Source organism: Ostrea edulis, chromosome 8 (genome assembly GCF_947568905.1).
Source record: "Ostrea edulis chromosome 8, xbOstEdul1.1, whole genome shotgun sequence".
Lineage (NCBI taxonomy): Eukaryota > Metazoa > Mollusca > Bivalvia > Ostreida > Ostreidae > Ostrea > Ostrea edulis.
This window is the reverse complement of record NC_079171.1, coordinates 10412833-10438779: the sequence shown is the minus strand read 5'-3', so window position 1 is coordinate 10438779 and position 25947 is coordinate 10412833. Positions and strand designations below refer to the sequence as shown.

The 25947-nt window shown below is 36.4% G+C and overlaps 1 long non-coding RNA gene across 3 annotated transcripts in view; it reads right to left on the bottom strand.

Moving 5' to 3' along the window:
* LOC130049915 (uncharacterized) overlaps nucleotides 1–15225 on the bottom strand; it is a 46508-nt gene extending 31283 nt beyond the window's left edge. Inside the window, exons 1-6 of one of the 3 annotated variants that reach the window (XR_008798283.1) lie at nucleotides 14987–15225; nucleotides 11141–11262; nucleotides 8494–8789; nucleotides 8140–8255; nucleotides 7605–8014; nucleotides 7219–7400 (exon numbers count right to left, since the gene is read on the bottom strand). This is a non-coding gene — a long non-coding RNA (uncharacterized LOC130049915). Of the gene's footprint in view, nucleotides 1–2472; nucleotides 2510–7218; nucleotides 7401–7604; nucleotides 8015–8139; nucleotides 8256–8493; nucleotides 8790–11140; nucleotides 11598–14986 lie in introns of those variants that run through there. The other 2 variants (XR_008798284.1, XR_008798282.1) reach the window with 2 other exon arrangements.
* Between the last annotated feature and the right edge of the window lie 10722 nt (nucleotides 15226–25947).

Here is a 25947-nt window from a genome sequence, read left to right as displayed (position 1 = left end):
CATTAACAAAAACATTTCAAAGTTTATGTATTTATTTGTTCTTTAATCATGCTTAGATAGACATACAAAACCAAGTTCAGATGACGCTTTACTATCGTAAACTAAACAGAGCACAATGTTATGTCACTTTACCCAAAACAAAAATTCTAACGAATGAGTAAAACGATGTTTTAGAGTAACTTTACACAAAGAAAAAACTTGAGAAATTTAACATTCTGTAGATCTCTAAATTATGTATAAAACTTACTCTCTCGTTACATCAAAACAAATTCTAGATTTCATTCATAGTCGGATTATATATAATTTTAATCATCACGACTCAAAACCCCAGTGTAAGGTGTAAACTGACCAATTAGCCAATTATATACTCAAGTGTGTCAGCTCCACAAAGAAGCACTGGCGATGTTTCAACTATGTAAACACATAATTACACCTCCGGCATTCAACAAAATCCAGGTAAGGCTCAAGCGGAAATTATTACACGCTTGTGTAACGGTGGGTATACGCTACCACCACTTCGAGAGATCGAGAGTGAAAAACAATGAAATGTGTTTTACGGGACCCAACTTCACTTCGAGAGATCGAACGTTCGAGAGATTGACAGTAAATTTGCTTAGTTATATAGAGAAAAAAATCGGGACCATGATTTCACTTCGAGAGATCAAGAACTTCGAGAGATCGAAGTTCGACCATATACATACATGAAGCTGCGCTCGTTCAAACGGTAGCACCGTCAACATATTAAAACAAATATTGCATGTTGTTGAGGGTAACATTGAAAATTTTCACCCCTCGAGAAACCTCGGTTGACAATGGTTTTCTCGGGGTGAAAATTTTCAATGTTACCCTCAACTACATGCAATATTTATATATTGATTAATTTTGCAATATTATTTTATTATCATATTTATTTAAGTGGTATACATACAAATAAACAATTAAAATGCATTAAATTACGAAATTATATCAGCATACTCTGTTTAGTAGTACCCCTCACGATGTGCATTGGATTTCAGACTCCTTCCTACATGTAGCTGCAGCTCTCTGAAAAAATATTTGACGGAACAGAGAGCTACAGATCCACCCCTTATAAAAACCTTCGATTTACGGCACACAAAAAGTTGCGCACGATTGGGGCCTTATAACGTTGTATTCTTGAGTTGCTGGCTCACAAATTTAATATAAAAAAATTCTTAACATATTTTCCTACTATACTGGTGTTCAAACATACTTTCAAATATTCATTAAAGCCCTATACGACCTGAAAACTCCCAGCCTCAAATGATTTTGTTTGTTGACGTAGCCATGTTAGGTAGCCGGTCAATTCAAATCCCGGTTAATTTCTAAATGACCATACTTGCACAATAACGTCTAGATGTGAACTAGCTAATATCCCCACAATATTTTAGCTAAATATTTTAAATAATATATCATCCCAGTGCCTTTAAATAATAATTATTCAAATAGTTAAACTAACGGCAATGCGGCTTTCATTAGTCTCGTCCGGTCTCCATCCCTGCCACACGAGTGTTAAGGACTTTTGTAGCATTATCATGAATCAAGAGCTTATTTTACCTTTAGAAAAACTATATTTTTTAATTTCTATAAATTATTCGTTTTGATAATAAATGAAGAGTGAATACATAACTTATAACGAATTTCATGAATATATACCAACAACAACAGGGTTCGAATTGACTGGCTACCTAACATGGCTATGTCAACAAATGAAATCATTTAAAGCTGGGAGTCTCCGGGTCGTATGGGGCTTTAATGAATATTTGAAGGTATATTTGGACACTAGTATAGTAGGAAAATATGTTAAGAATTTTTTAATATTAAATTTATGAGACAGCATCTCAAAAATACAACAATATAAGGCCTCAACCATGCACAGCTTTTTGTGCACCGTAAATCGAAGATTTTTTACAAGAGGTGGATCTGTAGCTCTCTGTTCCGTCATTTTTTTTTCCAGAGAGCTACAGTTCTGCAGCTAAGTCCTTCCCTCTTATGCAGCAACTTTGAAATGAAATTTCTTGACTGTGAACATATATAGTCAATTTTAAAGATACAATTCCTGTCATGCTGAGTGTGTGTTGCACTTAATTCAGCATTGCACAGAGTTTGCCATTATTTTCAATAAAGACGCCAAAACACCTGTTGATAGTAATGTTTACTTTCTCTCTAAAGAGGGATAATCGCGGTTTTTAGAGTGTTCCCAACCTGTTAAATTGGGCATTTTCATACAACTGATTTCATTATCTATCATTTGAGATTTTGATTTTATAAAATATCCTACTATACATATGCCTACTTACATATCTATTTCCTTGAAAGATGGTATTTCTTTCTTCAGCAAGCCTACGTCTTCTACTTTGGATTGAGCCGTTAACCAGCGGAGACCTTTTAAGTTGACTTTCAGCAAACTTTCATGATTAAGATTGCCCAGAGTGCCAAGGTCATTTGCCATATCCTCGTGATCTGCGATTTCTTCGTCAAAAAAAGTGAGCTAAAGAAGACATGAGTTCAATTACGATATTAGACAGTTGTTTATATTCATAACGTATTCCAAGTTTATGAACTAAACTTCTAGTCCAGTCACAAGTCCTAGAAGGGATGTAATTCTCAGTTGAACTGGGAGAACTGCGATTTGGCGAGACAGTACTGTCACTCGATGACTGAGAAGATTCTCTGACTAAACTGGTTGGTTGAGAATCGCATTCAGTCGAAGACTGAGAACTAGAACTTTCCGTCATGTTTACAAAACGTAAATAACATTGTAGCAGAGCAATACCGAAATCAATTGGGCTATATTAATATAACCAAAATATAGCCAAAGAAAACCAAAAATACACCATTAAATACAGACTCCACCCGAGATGACGACTTTAAGCGTGATAGCATTTTCACAACTTCAAACTATGAAATGTTGTTTTTTTTATCATGTATGCGATTTAAGGTAGTTCAGCTGAGCACATGCACAACTGCGCAGAATGCTATAACAAAATATCCACTGGTTTAATACTAATCCCTGAGGTGCAAACATATTGCACATTTATTACTGAATCCTACCCAGTTGAAAAATTCGTTGTCAAGTCAATTTTTGAAAAGGTTTGGCAGGGACTATATATTTAGGCAGAAGAATTTACTAAAGTTTTAAATCTTCATAATTTCAGTCAATATATCTTCTTTTTTTTGTACCTCTAGGGTGGCAGAGTACAGTTTTTTTGGTTTTTCAACATGTGGGAAGGGGGTATACATCTAAGTCAGGTTATGACAGGTTAATGAAAAATCATACTACCCTGTTTTCTCAATATTTGTATTTCATATTAGGGTAGTTATTAAATTAGGGCCCTATATTAAATGTCATCCATACATGCAGGTGTTGCTGCACAAAACATGCCCTGAGTAGGTGCCCCCTTCTTGCTCTGATTTTCTGTCATTTGGGCTAAATCCGCACCACCCCCACACCACCACAGTACCAAGTGAGGGGATATAGATGCTGTGCACAATCAAGAACCCTGTCTGACCTTCTTAAAAATCTACCTTTTATATGGGGCCATCCACCTCCCTCTGAGCTACCTACCTTTTCCTGGACCCTCTAGGTTTTAGTCTGAATTTCTTCAGCTGCTGACCACGTGTCTTAGTTTCGCATTTGCACCCATCTATATACTAGGCATCATGGTGAGTGACACCTACATGTTGCATATCATTTTTTTCACTAAGCACTCAGCTATACACTTGAAATGTATCCTAAAATTATTCTACACATTTTTACACATGTAATATCACTTCAAATATGGGGTTTCTCCATTGTTTAAGAAACTTGACCAGGCCTATAGTGCGAAACTGTCCCCTGCTACCTTTAAAAATCCAGAGATCCCTTCTGATGGACGTCATCTCATATTTTTGAGAAATTTGACTTGTTCCGAGTGAAACTACACCAACCCTGTCACGTCGACTGCCCTAAATCTGTTCGCAATAAACTTTTTTATAAACCCTACATATCTGTGTCTGATGTTGTCATTTTTGAGTGCTGAGAGTGTTCACGATAAGAGCCCTGTGCCTAACAAATTCTGTTACATGTAAATTGTATCTATGGTATAAGTGACCTAACATGTAGTGCTACATGCTGTACATGTAATCATGAGAGCCTGTGTAGAAGAAGATGGACTACAGAAAGATGAAAGGACAGAACTGCTCTAAAAATCTAGAAAATTTCCAACTTCACTGCCTATATGTTTACATATTCTACATGAATGGACCTGAAATAGGCTCTGATTAAGTGACTTACTCTCCAACAAAACTTTCAATCCATTTCATCTTCCTAAATTCTTTTCTAAGCCCTCCTGATGGTGAAAACAAAAGTAGTATGCACAACAGCTAATGGTCAAAGGGAGGTAATTATCAAACAGACCAGAACTAGTGCTCTCACTCAAACTGATTAATATGCTTATCTGAAGGCCTGACTCTGGGAAATGTGTTTTGAAAAGGACAAGTAATGGACATTCTACCTTATCCAGGGGTCAACATTTACGTTTGTCCGCTTGTCCGGTACCAGTGGAAAAACATTTCGGACAAGTGAATATTGATGGGCACTTGTCCGATTGGACAAGTGCTTTTTTATGTAAAGAAGTCTCCAAACAATTTTGTGAGAAGTTTATCGGTAGTTAAGAGTCGGAAGTACATGTATAATGCATGGAAAATGAACTTCGATTGCTTTGTAAACTAGCTGAGTTAAACTCAATTGGGATTGGTGTTCACTTATTGCGTACTACTTTCAATCACTCATTGCAATCTCTTACCAGATAGCGTTACGCTACGCTCCACAATGTAGCGCGCCCTCTGGTGAGAGAATGCATCCATGGATCTTACGAAGTTATTGATTCAAGATGGGAAGTCTAGATAAAATTTCGTTTTTTGCGTTTGTTGTTTTTATCAAGAGAATAAGATAAAAAAAAAATCAATCAAGCAGGTATAAAAATAGACTATATATTAAGTAAATTAAATACAGTTTTCAAGTTGACGATATAATATCCTTTTTAAAAAAAATTCCGGACAAGTGAAGTTGAAGTTCGGACAAGTAAATATCTTTGTCTCTTGTCCAAATGGACAAGTAGGAAAAAAAGTTAATGTTGAGCCCTGCTTATCTCTTGAACAATATTTATACAACAAGATACCTCCCTAACTCACAACTCTAAACAAGAGGCCCACAGGCCTTATCGGTCACCTGAATACTAGTGAAAAAGTATCACTACTTCCATAGGCTATGAAATTTAGAAAAAATTTCCTGTGCTGAATATCTAAGCTAAATTCTAATGTTCAGCAACAGTATAAAACAAGATGTGTTCTTAAAACTTCACTGCCTTCGAAAGTGCATACACTGATGAAAGGCTTTAAATAATAGGTGTATTAACATTAAAACATCAAAACATATGACTAAATTGAACTCATCCTTAAGTCATAACCCTGGGTTTTGATTGAAATTCACCATTTTCTGTCCAGCCTTTTCTGCTATTCCTAAGTATGCATTTAGATTTAATACAGTATCAGCAAACTTAAACATAAAAACTATATACAAAGTGTTGCACCACCCTGGGGTCAGAACCCTTACTCTGGGGATCATCAAATTTACAATTTTGGTAAAAGACTACCTGCTCTATCCATTTTCTTTCAATTTAGTATCAACAGCACTAAAGAAGATGTTATTTAAGTGTTTTACACAGAAACACTACATAACAAGTTTGGCCCTGTCCTGGGGTCAGAACCCCTATCCCGGGGATCACGAAATTTACAATTTTGGTAGAGCCCTTCCTGCTCTCCATCACCATGCATTTAGTTTTTCTTACACATGTGCGGTTCTTGAGAAGAAGATTTTTGAAAATTGGTCAATTTTCGGCAGTTTTTGCCCCGCCCCTAAGGCCCCAGGAATCCTGAAATTTAGTTTATGTCCCCCTTGTTCCAAAGATGCTTCATACCAAATATGAAAAGAATTGGAATGATTGTTATCAAGAAGAAGTTAAAAATGTCTATTGTTCACACATTTAATAACTGACCATTTTGGCCCCTGACCCCGATACCAAAACACCTACCTCTGGGATCATCAAATTTATAATTTTTGTAAAGGACTACCTGCTCTTTCTAAATATCTATTTAGTTTCAATATAGTATCAACAGCACTAAAGAATATGTTATTTAAGTGTTTTACACATGAACACTATATACCAAGTTTGGCCCTGCCCTGGGGTCAGAACCCCTACCCCGGGGATCATGAAATTTACAATTTTGGTAGAGGTCTTCCTGCTCTCCATCATCACGCATTTGGTTTTTCTTACATGTGTACGGTTCTTGAGAAGATTTTTGAAAAATGGTCAATTTTGGGCAGTTTTTGCCCCGCCACTAAGGCCCCAGTGGTGCAGGAATCCTGAAATTTACAATTTATGTCCTCCTTGTTCCAAAGATGCTTCATACCAAATATGAAAAGAATTGGAATGATAATTATCAAGAAGAAGTTAAAAATGTCTATTGTTCACACATTTAATAACTGACCATTTTGGCCCTTGACCCTGATACCAAAACCCCTACCCCTGGGATCATCAAATTTATAATTTTTGTAAAGGACTACCTGCTCTTTCTAAATATCTATTTAGTTTCAATATAGTGTCAACAGCACTAAAGAATATGTTATTTAAGTGTTTTACACATGAACACTATATACCAAGTTTGGCCCTGCCCTGGGGTCAGAACCCCTACCCCGGGGATCATGAAATTTACAATTTTGGTAGAGGCCTTCCTGCTCTCCATCACCATGCATTTAGTTTTTCTTACACATGTGCAGTTCTTAAGAAGATTTTTGAAAATTGGTCAATTTTGGGCAGTTTTTACCCCACCCCTAAGGCCCCAGGGGTGCTGGAGAGCTGAAATTTACAATTTATGTTCCCCCTGTCCCAAAGATACTTCATACCAAATTTGAAAAGAATTAGACTGGTAGTTATCAAGAAGAAGTTAAAAATGTTCAATTGTTAACACACAACGGACGACGACGGACGACAACCGATTGCAATAGGTCACCTGAGTTTACTCAGGAGACCTAAAAATACAAGCATCTCCCCCATCTGCACAGCACTTGTAAGAAATTCAAGAATTAAACATGAGGACAACAAACACCTATTGAAGAAACCGAGGCAAAAAACTAAGCTATTTCAAGCCAGGACATACCTATTTCCCTCAGCATTCTGACGCCCGAGCTGGTGCCCTCCGAGACGTTGATGCACCTGCTAGTTCGAGTACATGTGACCAAAACACAGAGTGGGACCGTATAAGTCTTGATGAATACTGGGATGCTGTGTGTATGTCCACTGAAGATCTCATCCTCCCAACCAAACTGCGACCTGCCAAGCCTGTAAAATCATGTACATGGAATGATGCAGAGGAAATCAACAGCGAGGAAAACATCATTGCTAACGTACATTCCTTAGGCCTACTTCTACAAAATTCTACAGTTCACCAGTGTGCCAGACCTTCAATCACTCTATCAATTTCTAAGAGGCTAGGACTATGTGTGACTGTCAGAGCCATTTGCTTAAACTGCCATTTCCACTCACCAGACATGCAGCTCTACACAACTGTCAAGAAGACTTGAGGACCGGAATCAAGTGCCCTCAATGATGGACTGGTACTGGCTCTCACCAAGTCTAAGATGGGAGTGTCTGATGCACGTTTCCTTATGTGCTGCCTCAACATAAATCCACCTGACAGCCGTGGTCTGCAGCGGAAACTCAATCAGATGTGTGACAGAGTGGAGGAAATCAACGTAGCCTCGATGATCGACAATCAGCGGTATGTCTGACGTGTCAACCAATTTCTCGGTCGAGGAAACGAAGTCCACATCGAGACTGACACCTCTTACAACAACAGGCCACAGCCAGGATTCGAGGCAGCAACCCAGAGCTTCGGTGGAAAACAACACCTCCCGAAAACTGGTTTTGGCCCTCCAAACTGCCAATAAGTTATGCTGCAAGAGGAATTGTGAAAATCATGAACAATGCAAAGAGAACTAGAACTCTGAAGACACCATTGCTTCCAGTGAATCAAAATTGTTAAGAAAAAATTTGGACTTTATTCAAAATCATAACATACTTCAACCTTGTTCCATTACCAGTGATGCCAGTGCTCAGATCCAAAAGACCATAAGGGACTATTCTAGAGAGAATGAAGTACCAATTCAGCACTGCTTCATCCACAAGCTAAGAACCCTGCAAAAAATGTACGAAACATCCGACTAAAAACCATGTTACCCACTGGACAGGACAGAGATGCCTACATGCAGAGACTGGCCACCTGTATCTGAGCCCGGATCCGATGCGAGCTCGTCAAGATTAGGAAACTGTGCCGGACCGACCAGTCTTTCCAGCACCATGCCGAGAATGCAGTCCCTAATGTTCTGCCATGTTTCTCAGGCCTACACGACAACTGTATGAAAATGTCATTTACCTGCACAGCCCATCTCACGGGCTACAGCACCAAGTTCCTTCCACACGGAAAACATCTGGACCTTGACTATGCAGACATGGACAGTATTCAGTCTGTCATCTGTAAACAATTCTGGAGAGAAGGTCTGCCAACTCGCCACAACCAACAAATGTGAGAATCTTCACCAGCGGGTCTTCACTTATGCTCCCAAGAACACAACTGGGGCCAGGAACTTTAACGCCATGTGTCACTCAGCAGTCCACTCAGCATCCCATGGGTCTGGCAGAAGTGTTGTCCTGTTGGCTAAGGAGGTGGGCCTGAAATAGAAATCCAGTGGATCATTTTACAAGAACATGTTCAAGAAAGATCAACAGAACAGGTATCACCGTGAGCGCAAACAAACCAACCAATACCGAGCATCTCGTTACCTGACGAGACGACGAAAAACCAACAAAAAACTCAGAGAACTGTCCCTGTACAACAATGCAAGACACTCCACCTCCAACGAACACTCTTATGGTGTAAATGTGTTACCTCACTGAAAGAGACACGGTCTGTGTGCTCCATGACCAATGCATTGCCCCTCGGCGACACAAGACTTCCGCGAATTGTTTACCGACTGCGGTTCCATGGACAAATGTGATAACTTTATGCACTGTTTGTTATGGCATAAGTGTGATATGTGCATGTGTGTGTCAAAATTATCCATGTTATTAATTTAGAAAATAAATCTGTGAACTGTAACCTTAATTTGTTTTCCTCTAAAACTTGGACGATAAATGCCATAGCCATCCTTGTTGACAGCACCTATCCATAAATGACAAAATGGTCTTAACTGTGTTTTTTGTGTAAAAATGTCTTTAAAATGACTTGTTTCTCTGTCTGTAAGTGCTATTTCATAAATATGTGCCATGGTGTTGTGAATAAGTGTGGTGGTTATGATATTCTGTATTGGAGACCTGTATGAGTAAAATCGGTTAATTACATGTACAACATGTAAATCTACATGTAATCTATATATAAAGTATAGAGGGTATATAAAGTACCTAAAATACCCTTATTTTAACCACTAAGCTGATTTACATGTGACTTTTTGTTACTATGAAACTTGACCAGATTCTGGTTTTCCATACTATATGGCTTAGCTTACCCCCTTGACTTAGTTGACAGCTACTGTGACACTTATGAAATACTTGTATTGAAAAAAAACATGGTATCCAATATGTGATACATTTAACTTTCTAAAATTCATAAATTGGCTGAATTCTAGGGGTTTGAAAAAAATATCATTTTCTTAAAGGTGGCAGAGGACAGTTTTTTTGGGGGGGCGGGGGTTCAACATGTGGGAAGGGGGTATACATCTAAGTCAGGTTATGACAGATTAATGATCAGGATATGGGGCTCACGGCGGATGTGACCGGTCAACAGAGGATGCTTACTCCTCCTAGGCACCTGATCCCACCTCTGGTGTGTCCAGGGGTCCGAGTTTGCCCAACTATCTATTTTGTACTGCTTGTAGGAGTTATGAGATTGATCACTGTTCGTTATCTTCACCTTGCATTAATGAAAAATCATACTACCCTGTTTTCTCAATATTTGTATTTCATATTAGGGTAGTTATTAAATTAGGGCCCTATATTAAATGTCATCCATACATGCAGGTGTTGCTGCACAAAACATGCCCTGAGTAGGTGCCCCCTTCTTGCTCTGATTTTCTGTCATTTGGGCTAAATCCGCACCACCCCCACACCACCACAGTACCAAGCGAGGGGATATAGATGCTGTGCACAATCAAGAACCCTGTCTGACCTTCTTAAAAATCTACCTTTTATATGGGGCCATCCACCTTCCCTCTGAGCTACCTACCATTTCCTGGACCCTCTAGGTTTTAGTCTAAATTTCTTCAGCTGCTGACCACGTGTCTTAGTTTCGTATTTGCACCCATCTATATACTAGGCATCATGGTGACACCTACATGTTGAATATCATAATTTTTACTAAGCATTCAGCTACACTTGAAATGTATCCTAAAATTATTCTACACATTTTTACACATGTAATATCACTTCAAATATGGGGTTTCTCCATTTTTTAAGAAACTTGATCGCGCCTATAGTGCGAAACTGTCCCCTGCTACCTAGGCCTACGTGTATTTCATTTTTCATGGCAAAAGTCATTGAGACTTGGAACTATAGTTCAAATGTTGTAATTTATTAATTCGGTTGATATATATATTTTTCCAAACAGAACACAGTGATTCTTAAAAAAAAAAGATAACATACTTTAAATTTTGTATTAAAATTCAGTATCTTGTCCTATAATTTAAAAATTTGATTTATAACCTATGGGGGCATACTTCTGCCTCCTATTTGCAAGTTATTTTTCTATAGATTATGTCGACATGTAAGATAATTATGTCAACATATGTGCATGCATGCAACATAAATACAAATATATTTATTGATGCATATTTATTTATTGGCACAAACACATTTAGATTTCTAGATGTTCCGTCCCATTATCAATCTTATCTTAGTCGATTCGATCGTCCCATTACCGATCCGTCCCTAGACTATCCGTTCCCTAGTTAATACATCCCCTAGTCAATCCGGCCCAGAAAAAATAACTATGTCTACGTTTTTGAACTATTTTTCCAAGTGTTATTTACAGTACTGAATTGGTTTAATTCATCTGCATATTTCCTCTTCATTGTGTGTGCCTCTGACGTCTTCTGACATCAGGTGGTAATCCTTTTGATATGCTCTCTGGTATTCATGGCTTGACTGCAGACTATAAGATAACATACTTCATGATGAAACAACCATAACGTTATTAAAGCAAGGAAATATAAATAAAATGGTAAACCTTTGTTGCAGGTACGATTGCCATTTTTTCACTTTTCAAACTCTAATGCTTGTTGCCATGTACAGGGTCGCACCTCCCGGTGACAGTACTGGTATGGAAACTCCATTGTCAGAATGACGGGCGTGCCACTTTGAAGATTGGCTTTACGTAGCTCACTACACTAAAGCTTATACTCTGTATGACACCACGTCACAAGATGGTGATTTAAATGTTTTGTGAAATTATTTGTATTAATCGATTTGTTTGTCTATCATCGTAGCTTAGTGGTTATAGCATTGGGCTGGTGAACCGCAGATCTCAAGTTGAAATCCCCCAGACGTTTTCAATCATGTGTTGAAATAATTTGTTTGAAAATCATGTTTTTTTCCAAATTTGTATATTTTTTGCCTTTTTGGCAAATATACTTATTGTATATCATCTTTTATAATTTAATCAATTGGTACTAATTTGAGAAACTATTTCTGGGTGTAGTGAGCCACCTTGAGGTAATCCTTTATTTTGGTAGATCAAAAAATATTCCTACGCTCTGAGCAATTTTTTGAACTTCTGGAGTTTTGTTAATTTAAAAAAACTTCTAATAGTTAGCAGTGTTTGAAATTAACCATAGACCGAGAGACAATGCCTATATGTCAAATGACACTGGTCTATGCCAATTGTAAGTTAGATAGACCAAATTGTGTATGCCGATTTCTAGATTTAAGCAATTATATCCCATAGGACCCAGCATGGTCAGACAACATCTGATAAACGTTATGAGGAAAGGAAATTCTATGCCAATTTGATGATGTCTATGTCATCTTGTTTTGGCATAGACCTGTGGTCTATACCAGTTTTAAACCAATTTCTAACACTGAGTTAGGTTACTGTAAGCTCGCAATTAATGATCGAAGATTGCAAAACAATGCAGTTACATTACAATTGTGTATATAAACTCTAAAATTGTTTTCACTCAGATATGTTTTCATAATGATTAATGGACACACTTTTACATTGATTGCTGTACTAACTTAAATAACAAAGTCTTTACCATAATTAATGAGCACACTTTTTCATAACCAATTGTACTGCATGGTTATTGCACTTCAAACAACAATTATAAAGCCTAAGGGTTGAATTGTACAATTTTATTTACATACCGAACTCCCATAGTTATTTTAATAGTTTGATAACTAACTGCAATATGCATGCAAAACTTCCCTTTTTTTTCTTAATTAAGTAATTAATTATTTATTATATCTTTGATAAAAAAATTTGGAGGAGCCGGATCGACTAGGCAAAATGGGACAAATCGACCAGGGCACAGACCATCTAAGGACTATAGGGATGGACCGACCGTGGGATGGATCAACCTGACGCCACACATTTACAATAATTGGCTAAGGCCCATTGAACATCATTAGATAATGTTTACATAAATATGTCAACATGAAGAAAAATGTAATCAGATTTTCCAAAATTATCAAATATCACCCACATGTCTTGCAACATGGTAGATGCAACTTATATGCTGCGGTGGCCTAGTGGTTAGAGTGTTCTCCCCACATGAGGAAGGCCAGGGTTTGAATCCAGGTCAAGACAGACGTAAGTCGTTAAAACAGGTAGTGACAGTTCCATCGCCAAATGCTCGGCATCGCAGGTGTGAATGTCACAGGTCCTCGGAGATTACCTTAAAAATGGATGCCCCATATGTCACAGTAGGTGTGGCACGCTAAAGAACCCTCACTGCTCAATGGCCGTAAGCACCAAGCATATAAGGCCTAAATTTGAAGCCCTTCAATGGTCTTGGTGACGTCTCCAAATGAGTGAAACATTTTCGAGAGGGACGTAAACAAGATACAATCAATCGATTTGCAACTTATTTATGTTGACGGTGCAACTTATTCTGATGGAGACCAGCAGTTCCTTCCAGACACGGTCAAAAACACCCACGATAACAAGACCAGAGGTTGGCTATGTGACTAGCCTCATCTGCATGGTCCAGGTTGTTTTGAAGGAAAGGACAATTGTGTGTCCGCCAATAGAACATTCCAGGACACCTGGTACTGATCTAGTAGCTCTCTGAAAACAACTGAAAAGACTCAGCTACTAAACAATTCCATTTACAGCATTAGCGCTACTTAATTGTATAGTATAGGGGACTGGTGTTTCATATTACAAATGTAACAGGAAGGGAGAAAATGCAACGGACCAGACCAGGATTTGAACCCGGGCCCCCTGAATTCTCTAGTCAGGTGCTCTACCAACTGAGCTAACTGGCCACCGGCGATCGAACACAGCTGACCGCTACATTCCTCCCTCCTTAAATGTCTTCACACCTGAAGACATCAACCCAGGATCTTTATCCCTTGGCAGGCATTTTCACCTGTCAGTTCTAGGGACTGGTCTACGGCACCAATTTGAAATTAGAATAGGAGAGAGGAAAAAATCTTTGGCTGGACCGGGAATCCAACCCGGGACCCCTGCATTACTAGTCAGGTGCTCTAACCACTGAGCTATCCAGGCCGATATCCACAGTCCATTTAGCCCTCTTTACTACATTCCTCCCTCCTTAAGTTGTCTTCGCCCTCGAAGACACACACAACCCAGGTTCTTTTCGCCCTTGACAGGACCTTCACCTGCAAGACCAGGGGTGGTCAACGGCACCAAATGTAACAGGAAGGGAGAGAATGCAACAGACCAGACCGGGATTCGATCGCCGGTGGCCAGTTAGCTCAGTTGGTAGAGCACCTGACTAGAGATTCAGGGGGCCCGGGTTCGAATCCCAGTCTGGTCCGTTGCATTTTCTCCCTTCCTGTTACACTCAAATGATATAATGTCCTGTAATGTTAATATAATGTTCACTATAACAAAGTAAACTATCACCACATGCTATCTGTCAACATGTATGTAAACGAAGTAGTTGAACTGCTAGAATATCATACATAAACATTTCAATATCAAACGCTCAATATGACAAATTTTACTAGCAAAATGGTTCTGAATCAGATATTTGAATATATCGTAAATACACGTTTTAAACGCTCAACACAACAAATTCAATAATATTGAATATATATACCATAAATACACATTTGAATATCTAACGCTCAACACGACATATTCAATGGCATAATGGTTCAAATGTTGGAATATCATAAATACATGTGTAGCGGTCAGCCGGGTTCGATTGCCAGTGACCAGATATCTCAGTTGGTAGAGCACCTGACTAGAGATTCAGGGGGCCTGGGTTCGAATCCCGGTCTGGTCCGTTGCATTTTCTCCCTGTTACATTTGGTGCTGTGACCAGCCCCTGGAACTCACAGGTGAAAATGCCTGCCAGGGGTTGATGTCTTCTGGTATGAAGACATTTAAGGATGGAGGAATGTAGCGGTCAGCCAGTTTCGATCGCTGGTGGCCAGATATCTCAGTTGGTAGAGCACCTGACTAGAGATTCATGGGGCCTGGTCTGGTCCGTTGTTCTCCCCGTTACACATGTGTAAATACTAAATTCTCAACACAACATTTTTCAAAATATGACAAGAAGTATACAGTATATCATCACGTTTGCAAATATTGCAAAAATGCTGGATTTACCTGCGATGCTAATATCATGTAACCGAGGTATTACATGATGTAATGGTAAACACAAGGCATAAAAATAATGCCTTACCTTAAATGTGGCAAAGCTTCAACCAAAAAACATAGAAAACAGGTAAACATCTTGACAGGTACAGTGCAGTAGGCCGACTGCTGGACAGGTAGGTAGACAAGGCTGTGTGAGCTGGAGCTGGAAATTGAAAACTTTCAAATTTATTATATTCAGTAACCCCCTATGCAGTTTTAGTAAAAAGTAATCTGGGGAAAAAAAATTAAAATCCTAACTCATGGACTTGAACTCACAATTAAAGGCATAATTAAAACAGAAATTAGCAACTTCTCCCAATTTGATATTATGGCAAAACATTGCAGATACAATATTTTTAGATGTTTCACTTCAAGGTAAAATGAAAATGAAGTTTCAAAAGGTGACACATAAGTCAATTTAAACTATTTCAGAAAATGTTTACAATTAATTTGCCTATTTTTTTTGTTAATATATTTTTTGTTAATATAAGTATATTTGTTGATCAAAACTTGTTACACATGTATGCTAGGTTAAATTCCAATTTATGATAGGAGTGAAATAAACTTAAATCAACAACAACTTCATTATCAAACCAATAAATAGGAATTATGAATTTATAGGTGGGACCGTCACATATTTAAAGTTGTAAACATGCCACTGTAGGAGTTGCTTATCCCTGTTTATATATGTATCTGTCGCAATCTACAGATCAGCAGTCGATCGACACATCAACTGACTGAGCTATACCCAGCTTAAGGCAAAATTTTAAAGGAATATAGTATTACAAATATTGCTGATGTTTACATTTTCATTCATGTTTAAAAGATCAGTCAGCCATTATGATGCTGTAGTATACTTCTTAAAGATCTGGGTTAGAATAGGTCCTTAGTACCCCCTTGCTTGTCATAAGAGGCGACTAAATGGGGTGGTCCTTCGGATGATATCGCAAAAACCAAAGTCCTGTATCACAGCAGGTGTGGCACCATAGAGATGGTGATGTCTCCATATGAATGAAAATATTCTCAAGCGGGACATCAAACAATATACATTCATCCTTTCAGAAATGGTTTCAACTACAGATGGACAGACTGACAGAAAGTACCAAAACAATATGCCAAATATAATATATTTACAGTATAGGACTGCCAGAAAATGGCCATTTTCTGGAAGGAGTTATAAACTTGATGAAAAGTTGTACAGAAACATGACAGACACCTGACAACAAACAGTAGAAACACTAAAATCAGCATCATAAAATAACAAAATATTTTTAAAGAACATAATACTTGTAAGTTCAGGTGAACTGAATATGTGGTTTTGTTTTACTAACATTGATCGATACCATGGACACTTTTGGCCATGAGTCCCCCAGCAGCAGGAAACATTAAGCCATTTAAAATTTACGATTAACAAAATAAGTACTAGTATACCATTTTTCTATTTTGTGTGCAAACCATTTGACAACTAACATTTAAAGTAGTTCCATCCTCATGGAACATCAATAGATTTAAGCATGATAAGAACATAAATTTTGTTCAGTCCTTTCTGATAGGTATTGTAAAAAAAAATCTTGTTAAACATCTAAAAATTCTAAGTTATATCCTATATGATATATGGTTCAAAATATTGAATCCAAGGGCAATAACTCTGTTTTCATTCATTCCTTTATCAAGTCCATTATGTGATAGATTTTATTTATTTTTCAGAAACATTCTTAAAAAATATTTTTGAAAAGAAATAGTTTCATGAAATTGATATGAATAATATCATATATATTATTACCACTTTTTATAAAATTTTGAAAATGCTATTTAAGGATAATTACAATTTTCTGATGTTGATATTTACGATTCTGTTTAGGCCACATTTAAAAGAATTCTGTTTTCCCTCCCCCGGCTCTACATATTATGTAGTTTGTATAACAGCTAGACCTGCAGGTAATGTTTTTTTTTCAACTGGATGTTTGCTAATAATATGGATGTATATGCTTCGACATGATCACACTATCTAAATAGATTTTTTATGCTATCATCAAATTGAATGCATTTAGATCATGAACCCTTTTGCTTTCAAGTGCTACTGTCCAAGAGTAGACTTGTATCATATTATGCTGCATTATGTATGTCTCACATCTTAAAAAGTGCAATAACCTATATATTTTCTTTGACAATTTATTAGTTTTAACCAAATACAAATAAATTCTATACTTTTATCAGGCAAGTATGGAGTTACCTTAAGGATTCTTTAATTACTAGGTTTTGTTTAAGTGTACACCTTGACAAATATTTGTAGTGTAGAAAAGTGATGAATATTGGACTATGTGAACAGATGTGGATTACTAAGTTTCCTCAATTTAAAAATAATCTGCATGGTATTGTAATCCATTTCCTCATTATATTTCATAATTATGTTTTTTAATATCTATTTATCAATGCAAAAAAGCTTTCCCACATTTTTTAAAAAATTCTTATATGATTTTCATATTCTATAAATAGTCTCTAAATATTTAAACTAACAATTGCTTTATAACGTAAACCCTTTTTCAAATATATTGATACCTAAATTTGCACAAATTCAGTGATATATATAATTACTTTAACATTTGATCTCCAATCAAATCTAATATTAGGTATCAACTAATTGGAAGTTTCCATCAACTGTATTATCTGCTCTTAGGCAGGGGTTTCACCCAGAACCTCTGGGCTCATTGTAGCTCATTTTAAAGTATCCATGTACAGTTACATAATTGCATGGTACATTATAATGAGTAATATAAAATGTGTACTGTACAGAAACTTTACAAACATTGGTAAAAACCTTATCTTCTCACAATATAACTTTAACAAGATTAGTTAAACTTTCACATGACTAATAAATCTTTCCTTCTTAAAATCATTCTCAAACAGTACACATTATGATTCCTTTAACTTAAATTGCTAATCTAATATTAAATAGATGTTTTGGCATGGCACGAATTGCCTCACCTGCAGTAAATTCAAATGTAGGAAATTCATCAAAGTATAGCATTGAATGTGGTATTCAGATTGTATGTTACACACATTTAGTGCAATGAAGATTTCAACAATAAGCCTTCATATGTTTTAACAGTCATAAAATAAATTAATTAATTTTTCTAGGTTAAAGGGGCACCACTCCATCAAAACCAATGAAAAGGAACAAAACTCAAACTTGATCTGTAACTCAGTAATACACATCTGCATGCAGGCATACAAAAAATCAGTTCAATATCTCACAGCATATAGAAAAAAGTCTAAAAAATTTAAGTTCAAGGGGCACTACTCCATCAAAAATCAACGAACCGGAGCAAAACTCACACTTGATCTGTAACTCGACATCAATATACACCTGCATACAAAACATCAGTTCAATATCTCAAGGCATTTAGAAAAATTTCAGAAAACTGGTCCTAACATTAATTTTTCAAACAGGGCACAACTCCATCAACAAGAGACCCACAAGCCTTATCGGTCAACTGATTAATTGTCTACTTAAAAGTATCTCTAGTCCCAAGGGATATGAAATCTAAAAACAAAATCCTGTTCTGAATATCTAAGCTAAATTCTAATAGCAACAGTATAAAATAAAATGTGTTCTTAAATCCTCAATGCCCTCAAAAGTGTATACACTGATGAAAGGCTTTACATAATACAAGAGGTCCAAGGGCCACATCGCTCACCTGAGTCACCTTGGCCCATATTTAAAGATTTTCCCTATATATTCGCATATACAACTTTGATCCCTATTGTGGCCCCATCCTACCACCAGGGGCCATGATTTTACAAACTTGAATCTGCACTATGTCAGGAAGCTTTCATGTAAATTTGTACTTTCCTAGCCCAGTGGTTCTTGAGAAGATTTTTAAAGATTTTCCCTATTTATTCCCATGTGAAACTTTGATCCCCTATTGAGGCCCCAACCTACCCCTGGGGGCCATGATTTGAACAAAATTGAATCTGCACTGTGTCAGGAAGTTTTCATGTAAATTTCAGCTCCTCTGGCTCAGTGGTTCTTGAGAAGATTTTTAAATGATGCCACCCTATTTTTGCATTTTTGTGATTATCTCCCCTTCGAAGGGGGCATGGTCCTTCGTTTGAGCAAACTTGAAAGCCCTTCACCCAAGGATGTTTTTGGCCAATTATGGTTGGAATTGGCCCAGTGGTTCTGGAGAAGAAGACGAAAATGTGAAAAGTTTACAGATGGACAGACAGATGACAGAAAATAGGCGATCAGAAAAGCTCACTTGAGCTTTCAGCTCAGATGAGTTAATAATATGCTAGATGAAATCCCTTGCAAACGCGGGAAATCACAATTAAATAATATTGCATAAAGGAAGGACCATATGCATGCTTGAATTGTTGTGCACATGAAATGAATAAACACTATATACTACGTTTGGCCCCACCTTGGGGTCAGAACCTACCCTGGGGATCATGAAATTTACAATTTGGTAGAAACCTTCCTGCTTTATATCTTTATGCATTTAGTTTTTCGTTAGTACGTGTGGTTCTAGAGAAGAAGATTTTTGAAAATTGGTCAGTTTTGGGCAGTTCTTACCCTGTCTCTAAGGTCCCAGGGGTGCATGCAGGTATCCTGAAATTTACAACTTATGTCTCCCTTGTTCCAAAGATGATTCATACCAAATTTGAAAATAATTAGAATGATAGTTATCAAGAAAAAGTTAAAAATGTCTATTGTTCACCCAATTTAACAACTGACCATTTTGGCCCTACTCTGATACCAAAACCCCTACCTCTGGGATCATCAAATTTACAATTTTGGTAAAGGACTACCTGTTCTTTCTAAATATCTATTTAGTTTCAATAAAGTATCAATAGCACTAAAGAAAATGTTATTTAAGTGTTTTACACATTAAACACTATATGCCAATTTTGGTCAAAACCCCTACCCTGGGGATCATGAAATTTACAATTTTGGTAGAGGCCTTCCTGCTCTACATCATCATGCATTTAGTTTTTCTTACACATGTGCGGTTCTTGAGAAGAAGTTTTTTTTTAAATTGGTCAATTTGGGCAGTTTTTACCCCGTCCCTAAGGCCCCAGGGGTGCTGGAGTCCTGAAATTTACAATTTATGTCCCCCTTGTCCCAAAGACGCTTCAAACCAAATTTGAAAAGAATTGCACTGGTAGTTACCAAGAAGAAGTTAAAAATGTTCAATTGTTAACACACGATGGACGACAAACAATTGCAATAAAAAAGTCCAGAAAACTGGTTGTAAGAGTAATTTTTCTAAGTTAAGGGGGCACAACTCCATCAAAAATCTAGGAACCAGAACAAAACTCAAACTAAATCTGTAACTCATCAATTTACACCTGCACACTAAAAATCAATTCAATATCTCTAGGCATTTAGAAAAAAAAAGTCCGAAAGAAGGACGGAAAAGGGTAAACTATATGCCCCAACCATGTTGTGGCGGGGGGCATAAAAAATGATTGTACAGGAAGTTGTTTTTGTTTATGGTTACAAGCCATAGTAGTCATGCAAGTATGAAGAATGTAGTGATATACCAATAATGCACAGTGATTCCTATGCTATCTGTGTATGTAATATCAAAAGCAATTTAACTGCCATTTTGTATCAAAGTTATACGACTGGTAAAGTATGCTTAAGGTAGCTCATTACACCAAAATTTTTATTAATGGTTCTTTAAAACACCTCTTATGAAGCATGATTTCTCTATCAAAAGAGTGAAACAAGCAATTTCGTTGTTTTCTCCCAGGCACGAAAAATTACGATATCTAATCCAACATGACATTAAATACATCTATAACAAACTCCCTACGTTGCAGTAACAAATGGCCTAAAGTCTTTGTCATAACATTTTTGATGAAGTTTAACATACATGGTCTATCAATAAAATGAATTCACATCTAAAGCCTGGTTTACATAAATTTGTCCTTTGATATTCCCATAGATTCTGTCCATATACAATGCTGTCTGGTTTCCATGCGATGGCTGGTGGCAAATGCGAGATTTTCATCCGGAATTACGAACTCTGTGGCCTCTATGATATTGTTAAGTTTAAAGTTTTCAAAATTTTAAGAATCGTAAGTGCATAGCCTGTGCACATGACGTACAATGTATTCCACAATCTCTCCATGGTCATTTCACAGAATTGCCCTGATCATGGAAATTTTTATTTTCTCATAATTTGCAGTATTCCATTATAGTTTATAATAAACTACATCCAATTTGCATATCCAGTGTAAGCAGTATGTCTAACTGGCAGGACCTATTGTCTTGTTGGTTGGAAGTTTTCAAGAACTGACTTCGCACAGCCTATAGCACGAGAGTCGTGAGGGCTCCATACAATTTCCAAGAGAGAATTGTGGATATCTAGCAGAGACTATTACATAAAATGCACAATGTTAAAATAATTTCCATATAGTCAATGTATGGATTAACCTGACCTCTTTGGAGGAGCTGCAAACAATGTCATGATAACAGATGTCCATATTTAATGTAAACATGAACACCATGGCCTCTTACAATGCTCTATAAATCTCATGGACATTCATACATAAATTAATCGGACGGTCATCGTAGTTAACGTAAACCAGGCTTTAATCACATTTCTTACATATATAGAATAATCTGGATTAAAGACAAAATAGACAAAAAGACTGGAATTCTATTATGAATAAATGCTGATTTGATGGTTACACTTGTATAACTATTGCATTAGGCGAGTACTTCATGTACAGTGTATGCACTGTACAGATATATCATATAACATACAAAACAAATTAAATACCGACTATTTTTTTAGGTCCATGGTGATCCATTGTAGACATCCATTGTAGTCCATCCAGCTATAGTTTACCTTCCTCCACTGGCTGCTTGTGATTGTTGTTCATGGTCAACTACTATGTACTTCTTGTTGTAGTCTATGGTCAAATCTGTGCAATTAGTGGATGTAGTCTTTGGTCAACTCTGGTCACTGCTTGAAGTCCATGATCATCTCCTGGAGGCTTGTGACTGTAGTTTGTGTTTACCTCAGGACATAAATGAAGCACTGTTTCTGCGAGGTGATGTAGGTTGGTTAGGGTAGTACCTTTTCAATCTTTCTCGGTTCTTTCTTGTGTTGGGTACAATTACATGAATGTGGGTTTTTTGTGTATATAAGGTGAAAATCTGTCCTAGCTTGAGTGGTCATGTTGCTGAGAAGATATTTTAGATAGTGCTGTTTCTGTAAGGGGATGTGATGAGTTTTAGATAAGAGTCTGAAATGTGAGTGTGGTGTGTGGACCAGTGTAGAACAAAGGTACTACAGTACCCGCAACGTTATTCTTGACATTCCTATCGTGCTCTATCGTGCGTGTATCCTATCGTATCGTGCGTGTATCCTATCGTATCGTGCGTGTATCCTATCCTATTGTGTATCAGGTTTTCTGTTTTCTATCATGTTTTGCATTTATCAGGTCTATCGTGTTTTGCGTGTATCAGGTTTTCCGTTTATCGTGAAAATCGTTTATGGTGTAGCTTCGGAAACTATCGGGATCGTATATAAAATCTAATGAAAAAGTATGATACTTTCCGAAACCTTTATTCGTTTTGTTAAAGAAGCTATTTTTAGGAATCGAGGAAAGACGGTATATTTGAAGGAGGACATAAAGTTGTCGATTTTAAGGCAGAAGAAGAGCTACATGTATTTGTCTGTCCAGAGAGAGTGAAAATTTATCACAATTTAATTCTAAGTAGTCTGGAAAGTAGGCAGTGGTCTGTCAAGAAAACCGAGGACAGTAAATCTGAAAGCTCCTTCATCTGAAGTTCATAAACATTTGTTTGTCTAGAAACAATTATTGGTAATTAACACTAACAGAAAAATAGGGAGTTCCGATTTGAAAGGAAAAATCAGTAAATTACATTGTTTATCACATACATGTATATTTTAATAATGGTTCTTTTTCTTCCGATTTTTTTCACTTGTATGCTACTTATACAGCAACTGCTGAACTTGTGCGCGTCCTTATATCTGATTTTGTGTATCACCCGTGTTTTGACAGCTAACATTCTCAGAGACATTGTATTTCACCCATTAGAAGATTAAGTTTTAAAAGGGTGCAAGGGTGTTGCATCCCCCAAAATTCTGCTCAAATGGGCACAATTCCGCTGTCATCGTTGTTTTGTTTTTACTTTGTACATGTACCAATAGTCGTACGTGTAGATACTGGAAATTTATGTTGGTTTTGATGATTATTTGAATTTTTTACACACTAAGAGTTTCAAAATTGTGAATTTAAAACAAGCGGGGTTTTGTTTATGCTTTTTAAACAGTTTATTTATGTTTTGTTAACAAAATATCAATTCAAATAACTATGTTCCAATTACTTATGACTATCAATTATCATTCATAGTGTAAAAATATCTAACAGGTGTAGTGCGGTTGATTTTTTTATGAAAATAACTTGAGATGTTGAATGAGCCGTGAACTTAGAGCTTGATGCAAAATAACCCCCTCCTCGCTACACACAAAATATTACTTGGTTTTATTTCATATTCAAGGTAATATACATTAGCATAAGAGAGCTACGGAAGCATGATACCACTACATTATATTACATTCAGTGAATTCCCTGTATAATTTATATATTAAACATTAGGTGACGTACAATATAAGTTTTAGAATCATTGGCTGAGAAAATTCATATAGATATCAAATAATGAATTCAATGCCGTATGCATTTTAGTTTTTTTATTTTAGCTGTGATGGCATAAAAAACATAAATAATAATAATAATAAAAAGTACGACCTTGGGTGAAAGAAATTATATGGTACAAAATCGATCAATGTTTTAAACAAATGTTACCGCGACGGGAACAGGTAACTGATAGTCATCCCGCGATGAGAACGCGGTTTTCCTGAGTTACCTATAGATTTTTCCAACTGCAAGAACGCAGAAAACAAAAAATCTGCATTGTCCGTAATGTAGGTATATAATGAACATTGAAATCCTTCAATATTATTATCAACATAATGTAATTATGTTGTAGGTATCAAAATTTCGTTCTGTCTAACTCGTTTCTAAATTTACAACATTCCTATCAGGTTTTCCGTTTATCATGAAGATCGTTTATCATGTTTTGCGTTTATATCAGGTTTATCGTGAAGATCGTTTATCAGGTTTTGCGTTTATCCTATCGTATCATGCGTGTATCCTATCGTATCGTGCATGTATCCTATCCTATCGTGCGTGTATCGTGCTCTATTGTTTATCATGTCAAGAATAACGTTGCGGATATACTGTACCACTCCACCTACACCCAGATTTCAAACATCTACAAAACTTAATGAGGGCATGTAGATGTGTTGCTGAATGACTTTTGTTACAGGATGTTTTTGTGCTGCTGTAAAAATAGTTATTGTAGTATCTTTTGTGAGAAATTTTTGTATTTTCTTTTTGAGAAAAAAAATCTTCTGAACTTATGGTTAACAGTGTTTTATAGTACAATGAAAACATAAAGGTATAAATAGAAAAACTTTATATCTGAAAGAATGGTGTGAAAATAATGTATATACAGTTAACTCATTGTTAGATGAGAATGGAGATATCATGAATTATAATCAATTCATGGAAATGTATAAAGTAAAATCTCATTTTCTGGTTTAAGACAAGCATTGAAGAAAGCAATGAGAGTTAATGGAATAAACCAGTTTATAAAAGTTCAAGAACCTACTATTCCTCTACATATAGCCCCTTTCATGTATTTTAAAAGAAACAAGAAAAAACTACCAAATTTTTAATTATTGTGAAGAAAAACCTACAGGTCAAAAGAAGTGGGATATACAATTTGATATCTCTCAAGAAGAGTGGAATACAATTAATAAAAATGTTTTTACTATTACAAAGGATACAAATATCTACAAATGTAGAGGTACAATATCGTATAAATCATAAAATTTTAATCACAAATCATTTTTGTTAAAAATAAAGAAAATAGACAACGATTTATGTTCGTTTTGTGCAAAACAAAAGGAATCAATAGAGCATGTTGTGTATGACTGTGAAAATGTTGTTTTATTTTTCAAGAATGTGCAGTCCTGGTTTAGGGATTTTTTTTCAGTAAATATTGTTGTTGATAAAAAAAACTTTTTGCTGGGTAGCTCAGAAAATGAAATGATCAATTTGATTAATTATTATTTAAAATACTTTGTGTATAGTTGCAAATGTAGAGGCAATTCGCCTTTGTTAAATAACTTTGTTACCACTTGGACAAATGTGTACAAAGTAGAAAAGCATGCAAAAATTATTATGTAGATGTTTTTAGAAGAAATGGAATACATTAGCCTATGTATATCATTGGAAGTTATTATCAATGTCATAACAGTACATCATACATTGACTTGGGTGGTAATGTGTTGCTGAAAAGAATAGTGCCGTTTTGTATGGAGACATGGTGATATACATGTTTCAGATACACAAATTGGAAATGTAAGTTGTGTTCCTTTGGGTAAATATACAATAGCTTGGCATTTGTTTTGCTGAAAAGACTGTTTATATAGTGCTGTTTGTGTAAGGGGATGTAAGAGTCTGAAATGTGTGTGTGGTGTGTGGACCAGTGTAGAACAAAGGTACTACCACTCCACCTACACCCAGATTTCAAACCTTTACAAAACTTAATGAGGGCATGTAGATGTGTTGCTAAGACTGCTGTTGAAAGATATGCCACTGAGAAAAAAGTATTTTTTGTCACCATTAAGATCTTTGCGATAAAGAATATCTGTGATGCTTTTAACATGTAGTTGTTTTCTTGTGTTTGTTAGACAAAAAGTGTGCTGCTTTGAATCAACTTGCTTCTTAGAACAAAGGTACTACCACTCCAACAACACCCCATGTTTAAACTTTCATGAAACTTGTAGATGTAGAGCTGAAATACATGTTCACTTTGTCAACTTTTTAAATGATGACTCCATAATGTAATTTTTTACTGAGCAATGTTTCCAAGATTGTGGAAATACACCTCTC